Genomic DNA, 13,391 nt, shown 5'->3' with positions numbered 1-13,391 from the left:
ACATTTGTTTCCTCAACCTTAGGAGAAATTTGTTTTATCTACTTTTTTTTTTTTTTTTTAAAGAGAGAGTGAGAGAGGAGAGAAAGAGAGAGAATTTTTAATATTTATTTTTTAGTTCTCGGCGGACACAACATCTTTGTTGGTATGTGGTGCTGAGGATCGAACCCGGGCCGCACGCATGCCAGACGAGCGCGCTACCGCTTGAGCCACATCCCCAGCCCATACTTTTTTTTTTTTAAAGAAGTATTCAAAGGATAGGTGTGGAATGCCATGCTGTTCATATACATCAAGGACAGGAACCTCTGGTTCAATGCTGTACCTCTAATATATTTTAATGCAAATTTGAGAGTAACTTGAGAAGGAAGTCTTGCTGAGATGATGTTTAATTTGAGACCTACACAATGCGAAGCATCTAGCCATACAAAAAGTATCAGAAAGTACTTTCCATTTAACCAGAGGAGAAAAAAACAGGCAACAGACTTGTTGAAAAGCTAGTCCTCTGGTAGTGAAGAACTAAAGGGAGTCCCTGGTAGGGCTGGAGTATAGAAAGCCTGATGAAACCCAGTAGGAGATGAAGTTGGTAGGAGAGGACAGATCAGGCATGGCCTTGTAAACAAAACGAAAAGTCAAGTCTTCTTGGACACAGTATGGGAAAGCCTTTAAGCAGAAAAATCACAGGGTCTAAATGTTTATCACCCTGGCTGCTGGTAGTGCATAGATTGGAGAGGGCAAAGAAAAACAGGGAGACTAATTAGAAGGAAATTATAATAATCCAGATATGAGACAGTGGTGGTTTGGACTACAGTAATAGCAGGACATTAGGTTCAAGATTTATGCTCATAGCATAACAGAACTGCAGGTAGGTGAGAAGATGCAAGGCGAAAAAGAAAAGCAGAAAGGAAGATTTTGGGTGTAGGCAAAAAACTTTAGTGAAAAATGAAGCCATTTATTATAACAGATAAAATGAGATTGGGGAAATTAAACTGACAATTTGCTAACTACTTAAGTAGAAAGATGGAAATATGGTGAGAGGCAGGGAGCGGGGGTGGGCGGGGGCAGCGGGTGGCAGAAGCAGAGGTGGCAGAGACCATGGCTGGAGGCAAAGCTGGAAAGGATAGTGGGAAGGCCAAGGCCAAGGCCAAGGCCAAGGCCAAGGCAGTGTCTTGCTCACAAAGAGCTGGACTACAGTTTCCTATGGGCCGCATCCACAGACACTTGAAGACTCGAACCACACGCCATGGACGGGTGGGTGCCACTGCTGCCATATATAGTGCTGCGATTCTGGAGTACCTCTGCCATATATAGTGCTGGCAGGTAATGCTCCCAAGGATCTCAAAGTAAAGCGCATTACTCCACGGATTGCATGAAGAGTTAGATTCTCTTATCAAGGCTACCATAGCTGGGGGTGGTGTGATCCCTCATATCCACAAATCTCTGATTGGAAAGAAGGGACAGCAGAAAACTGCTTAGAGGGTTGTTTTAACCAATCCTCTTCCTCCCTGTCATTGTACTGTAACTGGGACAGAAGATAACAGTGGGGATATGTGGAATTTTTAAAAACAGTTAAATGGAAGGGCATAGACAATTACTGCAGACATGCTAAACGAAACATTTGTATGTTCTTAGACTCGAAGTTTGACAAAGTACCTTTTCATGTGGTGACAGTGTGTGTTGATTGGCTAGGTTTCTCCCATATGTTTTATACAAAAATGGAATTGATAAACCATTTTTTCAAAATTATTGTCTCAAAATTGTTCTGTTCATGATGTATTGAAAATATTTTGCTCAGCTTTTGAAATTTTTTAAAATCATAATCATTATTCAGAATAGTCTTAAAGTAGAAATTGGGAATACAGCTTTATCATGATTGATATTCCATGTTGTATTGAATGTTAGATGCTATCAATTTGTTATAATGCTCCATTATCTTATTATATACCACTAAGGAAGGAAAACTCCTTGAATTAATGCCCTCAATTATAGGATACATCTCAATTTCAGAGATGTTACAATATGGAAAAAATATGCATTTAAGACTGAAATGGGGTAGAAGATTTAAAGGAATCCTTTACTGAGTACTTACCATATGCCAGGCCCTGTGGTCAGTGCTTTACTAATCAAGAAATCTTATGCTCACATTATAGACATGGTTCCTGAGATTCACAGAAATTAAATGATCTGCCAAAAAATATTTAGGACTAACAGAGCAGAGCTAGAATATAATATACACCTAGATCTTAATGACTCTAGAGCCCACACCCTCACCTAGATTTAATGTTAGATTTATCAAACATTTCTGCTTTTGGCTTAAAATTCCAACTTTTGGTGGTCTTTTATTGATATAGTAACAGTAATTTGTACAATCTTTTAAAAATTATTTTTCATTGTCAGTTTCTAAATAACTGTTAGAAGATTTAAGTTAATGTACTAATTAATGGTCCATCAGAAAATTCTATTTTTCTGTCTGGAACTCTTCATAAAGAAGGAAATTTTTGATGTTTTATAGTATAACATTATCAAAACAAAACTCAATTTTGAAAATATTTTATTATGGAAATCCTCACAAATACACAAAAATAAAGAGAACAGTATGATTAAGCCCATCTTCCAACTTCAAAAAAAAAAAAAAAAGAAAGAAAGATGGAAATACATCCATACAGAGGATATATAGCCATATTATTTTTGGAAACATACATCTGAATGGTGATTACCACACAGGATTTTGTACTGTTTACATGCTTTAAGAAATCAAGTCAGTATGACTTTTTCCCATTAGTAACTAATTTTAAACTAATTTTAACTAATTTTGGGTTTTAAATGTCAAAAAAATTATGTCACTCTTTTCCTCCAAGGAATCTAAATTATTTGCACATATACTTAAAACTTAAGACTATTCAAATTATATGTCAGAAAACAGAGGAAATTCAGAAGGCAAGTTTTTATTTATCTCGTTTTTATTAATCTAATCTCTTAAAGGCAGAATGATCTGTTTCTCAGAATTCCTGCATTTGAATTCCTGCAGTTAATTCATTGACTGAAGCACTGTCCTTGTCTCGAAGAAACTATCTACCAAGAATGCATCTATATACAGAAATAGTTGAAATGAAGTTACCATTAAGAGCTGGTGGATCTAGATTGGGATGGTTACCATCACACACAAAAAAAAATAGACTACTACAATCCAGACAAGATAGAAGGTGTTGACATAATATTAAGGAATAACAAATAATTCTCAATTAGATGTGTGGGAGTACTAAGACTCTGTTTTAACTAGATGGATAACGGTGTAAGTTATAGAGACAGAAGGGATAGGTTTAAGAGTAAGAATTTCCCTTAAGTGTGGGAGAAATAAACAGGTGAGGGTATCCAGTAAGTAGTATAGACAAGGGAGATGGAGCTTGTATTTGTCATGGTGGTTTATTGGCTAGATTCAGAGTTTTACTACCCCGGCATAAAAAGAGAACATTAATGTTTACATGTTAGATAAGAAAAGAACTTGAGAAAAAAAGAAGGACTGACAGTAGTATTAGAAAAGCAGTATCTGACAGACCAGGGTAGAGAGAATGATAAAGTGCTATAGAGTTCAAGAGAAGACAACTCACAGTATAATAAAGAACCCAGAGCCCCTGAAGTTTGCCAAACAGAAGCAGGATAAGAGAAGAGGACAGGTGGGGGCAGTACATCAAGATTAGATCTACCAGCTGGGTGCAGTGGCTCACATCCAGGAACCCAGCAACTCAGGAGGCTAAAGCAGGAGGATCAAGAGTTCAAAGCCAGCCTCAGCATCTTAGCAAGGCCCACAGCAACTGAGCAAGACTCTGCCTATAAATAAAATATAGAAAGGGCTGGGGATGTGGCTCAGTGGTTAAGTGGCCCTGGGTTCAATCCCTGGTAACGAAACAGGATTAAATCTACTTAAGTCTCAAAAAGCAAATGTATTATTAATGTTACTTATCTCCTACTGAAAACCTACTATGTACAAGGTGGTGGTTTAGGGCTTTACATATACTATTTCACTAAACCTCAATAATGCTTATGAGCTGAGTGTTTTTATTATTAACCATGAAAGGAAGATACATCAGGAAAAACCAAAGGTCACAAAGCTACTAAATAGAAGAACCTACTATTGTTTAATGCCAGTAACCTGCCATCCTATTACTTCCTACCACGCATGCACCATACACAATAAATTAATTACATTTTTAAGAACCTAACTTAATAAGAACTGAAACAAAACTGAAAACTAGATTAACTAGTGTATAATATCCACCTTGATTTTTCATACTAGTGTGCCTGTTATTTGCTCAAAACAGTCAATCCAATCAAGATTTTTTTTTTTTTACCATTGAGCCACATCCCCAGTCTACACCATCTCAGTCTTCTATCTTTTGAGCTGAGTACTATGCTAAAGGTATTTTCAGTCAAAATAGAGATGTGTACTTTCCCTAAGAAAACTACTTTAAAATGGCATAAATCCATTCCTTAAAATTAATCTCTCCTGAAAATTACAAGTTACCCAGAAAGCTCTTGAAGTGTTAAGATAGAATTGTCTGATGATGAGTCTATAATTATTCTCTACTATCCCTGTCCAATCCAGTAATCACAAACCATCCAGGGCTTCGGAAAGCACAAAGTATGGCATAACTAGGAATTAATCTTTAAGTTTTACTTTTTCTTTTTTAAGAAACAGGGTTACTGTTTGCACAAACTGGCCCCATTTGATCCTCCTTCCTCAGCCTAAAAGTAGCTGGAACTACAAGCACATGCTACAGCATCCAGCAAAATTTTACTTCTTTTTCTTTTTATTATTTTTTATTTTTATAGTTGTAAAAGGACACAGTACATTTTATTTGTTTGTTTCTATGTGGTGCTGAGGATCAAACCCAGTGCTTCACATGTGCCAGTCAAGCTCTCTACCACTGAGCCACAACCTCCCAGCCCTTATTTCTTTTTAAGCAAGGTGAATTTACTCAGCCACTAGTGGCTAATATATTGGACACTATGTACAAGGTGGTTTGAGAACATCAACCTGGCATGCTCACTAAAATTGCCTAGAACTTTTAAAGTCCTAATGACTGCTGGGTGTGGTTACCCATGCATGGAATCCCAGCAACTTTGGAGACTAAGGCAGGAGGACCTAACCTGAGCAACTAGTGAGATCCTTTCTCAAAATAAAAAATAAAAGCATTCCTGGGTTTAAAAAAAAAAAAAAAGGAAATTGTAATGACTGCAGGGTGCTCACCTGTACTCCCAGGACTCAGAGGCTGAGACAGGAGCACCTCAAATTGAAGGTCAACCTTGGCAAAGCAACGCAAGAGACTGTCTCAAAAAAAAAAGTAAAAATAAAAGAGTGTGAGGGTGTATCTCAGTGGTAGAGCACTCCAGGCTGAATTCCCAATATCACACACATTTTAAGAAAGTTTTGAAAAAGAAAATTCCTAATGACTAAATCAAAGCCAATTTAGCCACACATACTGACATAAGCCTGTAATCTAAGTGACTGGAGAGGGTTAGGCAACAGGATTACAATTTGAGGCCAGCCTCAGCCATTTACCAAAACTCTAAACCTTGAGGCCCTGTTTCAAAAAATAAAAAGCACTAGAGAAGTGGTTCAGTGGGCTTTTAAAGTGCCTCTGGGTTCAATCCCCAGTATCAGCTCCAAAAAGCCAATTTCAGGGAAGAGGAGGGCTCTAAAGGAAGTAGCCAGGCATAATATCTGTAACTCTTGCATAATTTTATTTTTTGCTGTACTAGGGATCATACTTCAAATCCCCAGATCTTTTTTTTTTTAAGAGAGAGAGAGACAGAGAATTTTTTTAATATTTATTTTTTAGTTTTCGGTGGACACAACATCTTTGTTTGTATGTGGTGCTGAGGATTGAACCGGGCCACACGCATGCCAGGCGAGCGCGCTACCGCTTGAGCCACATCCCCAGCCCTCCAGATCTTTTGTGAGACAGAGTTTCACTAAGTTGCCCTGGCTGTCCTTAAACTTTGTGATTCTCCTGCCTTCCAAATTGCTGGATCTATAGGTGTGTGCAATCATTCCTGGCAACTCTTACATAATTTTTAGCAGCTCAGGGAACTTCTTCAATTGCAGATTTTACTTCTGGATCTGGAGTGAGGGGTTTTTTAAAACTCTCCAGTGATGTTGATGATGGTGATACAGCAATGCTCTAAAACCAATTAAACTGGTATGTCATCTAATTCTTCGGAATGAAATGAAAACCGTAGATCTTAGACCATAAGATATAATGCCTCCTTTACATAGGACAGTTAAGTGATTATGACGTATATGGATAATTATCAAATTTGAATTGTTAATATTCTAAAGTACTTAACACTGGAGTAGCACAGTGAGATAAAAGTAAAATTTTACCTACATGAAAAGTTAAAGATTAAATCACTTTGACAATAAACCTTTTTTTTTTTCTTTAAATCTTAAGTAAGGATATTTGGTGTTTCCTGGAATATTTTTAGTGTAGCACTGGGTTAAGGTCTATATAACCTTGCTAGGAAAGTTATTGCTACTATCCTAACATAAGTAGATAAATTCAAGTGCTCTCCTATTGGAAGGTTTCACTAACCCTTGATGTTGTATATAAAGAAAATGCCCCCCCTATTCTGGCTAAGCCTTAGCTTTCCCTGACTAGTTCTTCCAGAGATTAGTTTTAAGCAGAATTTAGTTTGGGGTGAAGAGGACATTATTAGTACTTCTCATGTAACTTCCCCTGTGGGAAATTTATGATAGTGACAGTGATAGTTCAAAGCTATTTTTAAGAACTCACCAGCATTCAATCTGAAATAGTTGCTTATTCATATATCACCTGGTACTTCAGATGCCAGCTGAGGAATTAACCTTCTCTGAATTAGCCAGCCAAAACTTCACTGTCTGAAATTAACCATGGAGGCTGTGAAATCAATGGGCCTGAAGGAGAGTGACCAGAGAATGGAACCAACTTTGCTCTCCACAGACTATAAGAGTGATGGGGGTGACACCTGTTGGTCCTCATGAAAGTATATGTGTGCATCTATTTGCAAGTACCTGGGAGGTAGTTTTGAGGCCTGAAGGGCCTAACCAATCTTTTCGTGGATCAAAAAGACACACATGACTTTCCAAACAACCCTGCTTTCAAACAAAAAATTCTGCTTCTTAATAATATGACTGCAGGGCTCCGATTTCACAATGTTTTCCTGGTCTGGACTTTATTCGTTTCCTGCAGTACTCAGTTTGCGTGCCAAGAGCCTCCTGTAAATGGCTCCAGGGGTTGGCTAGGCAACATCAAAAGATGAAAAGATGAAGCAGGCCAAACCAGGAAAGAGGAGCAGGGAGCTGCATAGTAGTCACTCCAGAGACAACAGAGGTACCCTGAACAGGCAGGGGTGGGGTCATGCTGCTGAGAAAATGTCCTTTACTGCTTCCTTCAGAGCCCTAAAGTTGCAAAGCAGGAGTCAAAGGAGCTTCACAGAAGTCTCTTCAGCTCTCTTTCTCCCTTTCTTCTTCAGCTCAGATTTAGAAATGGGTTAACAACTAGGACTTGACATGGTCATGTTGTCTCCTCCCCAAGGGTCCCCTGTCATCTTCTACCCCTCCCTCCCTCCCTCCCTTTCTTTCTTTTTGGATTTTGAGACAGGGTCTCACTAAATTGCTGGATCTGATCTCAAACTTTTGATCCTGCCTGCCTCAGCCTCCAGAGTTGCTGAGATTTACAGGTAATGTGCTGCTGTGTCCTGTTCAAGCTTAACTTCTAAGGAATGAAATCACATAATACACGAATACAGTTACAAGTTATGGCAAATTTTTTTCCCTTCCTATACTGGAGACTGAACCCAGAAGTGCTCTGCCACTGAACTGCATCCCTGACCCTTCATATTTTTTTCATTTTGAGACAGGGTCTCACTAACAAGTTGCCCAGACTGGCCTCAAACCTGCCATCGTCCTACCTCAGCCTCCCAAAACATTGGGATTACACGTATGCACCACCAGCCCAGGCCTAGAAAGAATTTTAACAGGAAAACAATCCCCAGCAACATTACCAAGTGGTAAATTTAAACATGTAAAACTTACCTAAAAGCACACCAGTTCTAACTAGATCACCCAACTTTCTATCTGCCTTTTTTCACCAAATATACTGTAGATAAAAGAATTAACAGAGTCCCAAAGTGAGTTGCTTGTTTAAGAAAGCAAGATAAAGGGAACAGAAAAGTTCAGAGGCAGACAATACAAAGGATTATGTACTGTAGCAACAGACAACAATTAAATGGAGTTCAATTGAAGAAGTGAGGAGAAAGGGTTTTTTTTTTTCAAGATGAAGTTAAATACAAAACATGTGAGCAAAATACCAGCAAATCACGTTACCAATTACAACCCAGTCACTAGCAAAACTCCGAATGATTCTACAGAAATATAAATCGCTAATATTATCTAATAATTTGTAAACATGCTGTCTATGAATTCCACAAATGAAAATGACATGCAAATACTATCAAGTGAATATCACATGATATAAAACACTTATATGAAGTTATAATTCAATTAGGATAGTGCTGGCCTAATAACAGACCAATGGAGCAGACGTGCTATGTACTTACATAATTCCCATGCGCAAGGCCCTGGATTCAATTCTTTTTTTTTTTAATATTTATTTATTTATTTAGTTTTCGGTGGACACAACATCTTTGTTATCTTAGCACCACAAAAATGAAAGAACAAATCCCTAAAAACGGAAGACACTTAAACCAAAAAGGTCTTTCTTAAGAACTCTATCCTAGGGCTGGGGTCGTGGCTCAGTGGTAGAGTGCTTGCCTAGCATGTGTAAGGCACTGGGTTCAAGTCTCAGCACCGCATATATAAATAAAATGAAAGTTCACTGACCCAAAAAAGAAAAAAAAAAGAAAGAAGGGGGGAGGAGGAGGAAGAGGAAGAGGAAGAGGAAGAGGAAGAGGAAGAGGAAGAGGAAGAAGAAGAAGAAGAAGAAGAAGAAGAAGAAGAAGAAGAAGAAGAAAAACCCTGTCCCAACAAATAAAATGTAAGGGCAAATACCAATTTGTAAAACACAGGTACAAGGTTGTCTGCTTCATAAAAGTTCTTTAAACTCAATATAAAAAAAAAATCCCAATACTCAACAGAAAAACACAAAGGAATAGAGAGCAAGAAATAAGGGCAAAGAATGTAGCTCATAAGTATCACACGCCTAAGACCTGGGTTGCCTCCCGTGCACACAAAAAAGAAATGAGGTGGAAAAAATTACTGCTACTCATCATGAGTATTTAAGGGGATAGGGGATTCCGTTTAAAGCAGCAAGACGCCAATTTAGTGTTTCCCCTCATTTATGCAATAAAAAAAAATGCTATGAACAAAAAAATTTAAATCAGAGGCAAAAATGGATTTATTAATATCCTGGAAGAACACTAAAAAGGTTACAAAAAAGGCGGATTTTAGCACTCCTATTGCAGTGATGACGTTAGTTACTATTGTCACTGCCTCTCTAGTTCACAGTTGTGTTCTGGTCCAAGACTGCATCATACAATTCATCTCACACCTGTAATCCCAGAGGCTTGGAAGGCTGAGGCAGGAGGATCGTGAGTTCAAGTCAGCCTCAGCAATGGTGAGGCACTAAGCAACTCAGTGAGACCCTTTCTCTAAACAAAACATAAAATAGGGCTGGGGGGCTGGAGTTGTGGCTCAGTGCTCTACCACTTGCTTGCCTAGTGTGTGAGGCACTGGGTTCGATTCTCAGCACCACATATAAATAAATAAAGGTCCATCAATAAAATTTTTTTAAAAAATAGAGCTGGGATGTGGCTCAGTGGTAGAGTTCCCCTGAGTTCAATTCCCAGTAAACCCCCACCCCTCCCCCAAAAAGCACTCATAACAAAAAATAAACACATTAAGTTTAGCAATGTTTAAGAGAAATGATTTCTCAATGTATCATCTAAGGACTTGAATCATCGCCCATAGGGATGTTTATTGAAAATGCAAACTGACAAGTATTCTGCTGGATCAAAGTATCTCAAAAGTAATTCAGGTGATGTGGCATACACCTGAGGCAAGAAGATCACCAGTTTGAGGCCAGCATGTGCAATTTATGAGACCCTGTGTCAAAATAAAGAACAACGAGAGTTGAGTGCAGCCAGATGCAATAATGCCCTCAATCCCAGTGAGGCTCAGAAAAGAGGATCACTAGGTTCAAGGCCAGCCTTGGCAACTTAGTATTATTCTGTCTCAAAATTTTAAAAAAATAATAAGTACAAAGGGCTGGGAATATGGTTCAGTGGTAGAGCAACCCAGAGTTCAATTCCCAGTATCGAAAATAATAATAAAACTCAGAGGAGGCCCAGTGATTTGCATTTTTAATAAGCTTGGATCACATGAGCACCAAGGCAAATAGCATTAAGGGGAAACAAACCCTAAAAATGAAGAGGGGGCGGGAGGGAGAGAGAGGGAGGGAGGGAGGGAGGGAAAAGAAACCTCTTCTAGTTTAACATTCTCTATTTTGGGGTTCTTTTTCTAACTGCCCCTCCCCATCCTTACATCTTCTGAATTCAAAATAGGCACAGGCTTTAACAATTCCATTAGCTTCTGGTGAGAGTTTAATTATAAGAGGAAATGGTTTACTGAAAACAAGGGTAACATCCCCCTTTTACAGAGAAATTCCAAGAATCCAAATACATTCCTTTTAAGAAAGACAGCACTAGCCTGGTACGAGCTCCTTAGAGAACTTTATTTCCGACGAAATTTTTACTTGAAGGTGAATTATATCAATCTTACATTTGTAAAGTAGTTGCTTCATAAAGGACTTCGGCCAATTATTTAATCATGTAAACTTCATCTCATTTCCATGTAAAATTCTTCAACATAGAAATTAATAATATATTAAAACTAAAAGAATAACATAGATTCAGGACTGAGACTTCCAGCTGACTTATCCTCTGGAAAGAAATATCAGAAGGGAAGGGAAGAAATGAAAAGGAAGGAAGGAAGGAAGGAAGGAAGGAAGGAAGGAAGGAAGGAAGGAAGGAAGGAAGGAAGGAAACAAAATGAGCTGATGGGCAGACCAGCAGTGAGTGGGTAGGTTTGTCATAGAATAAAACACAGGGAAACCATTCAATCCTTGATGAATCTCCCCAGAGATTTGGTGGGTGGGGCAGTACCAGGGATTGAACTCAGAGGCACTCGACCACTGAGCCACTTCCCTAACCCTATTTTATATTTTATTTAGAGACAGGGTCTCACCGAGTTGCTTAGTGTCTCGCTGTTGCTGAAGCTGGCTTTGAACTCACAATCTGACCATGCCTGGTTCCCCAGAGATTTTTAATGGTGCATTATTCTATTTAAATTGTAATGATCACTTTAAAATTGACATATTATAGTACAAATATTATTTACTACACTGAAATAAAATTAAGTGGCTCTATTTATAAGATTTATAAATGATCAACTAAGCACACCATCAAACTTATGCCTTCCTTCACATTCATCCCCTTCTGCTAGCAGAAAAAGCCTTATCATCCATCCAGGCTCATCCAGATGCCTAATCACAACCAGGACTTGTTACCTCAATACATACCTTTAAAATACATTAATAAGCTCTGAAGATACTCTGAATAACCATAAAATTAGAAATAAAATTATCAGAGATATAAGGTACTAATTTTTTTATATATTGTCACTAAATAATTGTGCCAGACATGATTGTCATATTTAGAGTGGTGTGGGGTGGTTGTGGGGGGATGTTGTGGGGGGGTGGGGTGGGGATCCAATTTCTATTCCTAATATATCTGTTGAAAGACTACTAAAACCAAAATTTCCTTACTTTTCCTCATTTTGGTTTGCTACATAAACTCCCCTCTCGTTTCTTCACATGGAAAGCCATATTTTGCACAGGGCCAGGTAAGATCACCTAAGAAGCCTTAGAGTGTCAGCAGACAAGGATCTGTTTGGTGTGCAGACACAGACTCAAATCGTATTTTAGTTCTGACAGCTGTATGACCTAAATAGTGTCAGCATTTCTCTAAGGCACTTCCAGCCTTTTCCTTAAAAATTTTATGCCAAACAAATGAAGAAAGACTTCACCCCAATTTTTCAGTCAACAACAACAAAGGACAAGTAATCAGAGTTGATCTGTAAAGGCAAGCATATTTTATGGTATCCAGCAGGAGGCTAAGAAGCCCTCTGAAACGTTGGTAGACTTTTAAAACTTCATATTAGTTTTTCTTTAAAAAAAAAAAAAAAAATGGGGGCTGGGGATGTGGCTCAAGCGGTAGCTGCTCGCCTAGCATGCGTGCGGCCCGGGTTCGATCCTCAGCACCACATACCAACAAAGATGTTGTGTCCGCCGAGAACTAAAAAATAAATATTAAAAATTCTCTCTCTCTCTCTCTCTTTCTCTCCTCTCTCACTCTCTCTAAAAAAAAAAAAAAAAAAAAAAAAATGCTGAGGCCACACACACCTGTAATCCCAGCAACCTGGGAGGCTGAGGCAGGAGGGTCTTAAATTCAAAGCCAGCCTCAGCAACTTAACAAGACCCTGTCTCAAAAATTAAAAAAAAAAAAAAAAATTTAAAGGGCTGAGAAGTGGCTTGGTAATTAAGTGCACCTGCGTTCAATTCCCAGTTTTTTTTTTAAATGCTGTGAATGAACAGAGATAATACAAGCACACATTTGTATTATAGAGTTATGTGTATACATTTTTTTCTTTTACCCCATACATCAGTAACTCCCCACATTAACAAATGAGTCTGTATCCTTTCTTTTCTCAATTAAACACATGTAATTTAAACATACATATATGCAAGCATATTCATTAACATAGAAGCCTCCCTTCCATTACTTGAAGTACTGAGGATTGAACCCAGGGCACCTCATGCATGTTACGTAAGTGTTCAATTCCTAAGCCATATCCCCACCACAGGATAGGCCTTTTTAAAAGAGATTAATATTACCTATGCTTCTGCATACTGCTTTTCTCATTATCTTGTGCAAACCCAAGTCAAGTAATATGGCCCAATTTTATTAATTAGGGTTGGGGGAGCCCACGGGCTGGGGATGGAGCCTCACACCCAGAACCTCACACACTGTGCACAAGTTCTCTTACTGAGCTGCACCCTTAATTTCACTTTTTAAAAAGGCCCTATAATATTTTATAGTGTGCAAATAACACTGTAGAATTTGTCCACTGCCCTACTGGAGGGCCTTCATTTTATTTTCCATTGCACGCCAGCTAGGACCACACTGCAATGACCTTCCTTGTTGCTCTAAGTCCCTGACTACTACTTGTTTTGAATCTATGAGTTAAAATTCCAGGAGTAGCACTACTAGAGTAAAGAGTACATATATTTATGTATTTGTTTTAATACGTTTTTTAGAAAGCATTATCTATAACATTTTCC

At 38.3% G+C, this 13,391-nt stretch overlaps 1 protein-coding gene and 1 pseudogene across 3 annotated transcripts in view; one reads left to right on the top strand and one right to left on the bottom strand.

Moving 5' to 3' along the window:
- Cecr2 (CECR2 histone acetyl-lysine reader) overlaps positions 1-13,391 on the bottom strand; it is a 148,945-nt gene that overhangs the window by 79,253 nt on the left and 56,301 nt on the right. The window lies entirely within an intron of this gene.
- Positions 1,090-1,503, top strand: LOC113200441 (histone H2A.V pseudogene; annotated as a pseudogene).

This window comes from Urocitellus parryii, chromosome 5 (assembly GCF_045843805.1).
Source record: "Urocitellus parryii isolate mUroPar1 chromosome 5, mUroPar1.hap1, whole genome shotgun sequence".
NCBI classification, from domain to species: Eukaryota; Metazoa; Chordata; class Mammalia; order Rodentia; family Sciuridae; genus Urocitellus; species Urocitellus parryii.
Note: the sequence above shows the minus strand (reverse complement) of the source record. Positions and strands in the feature narration are given on the sequence as shown.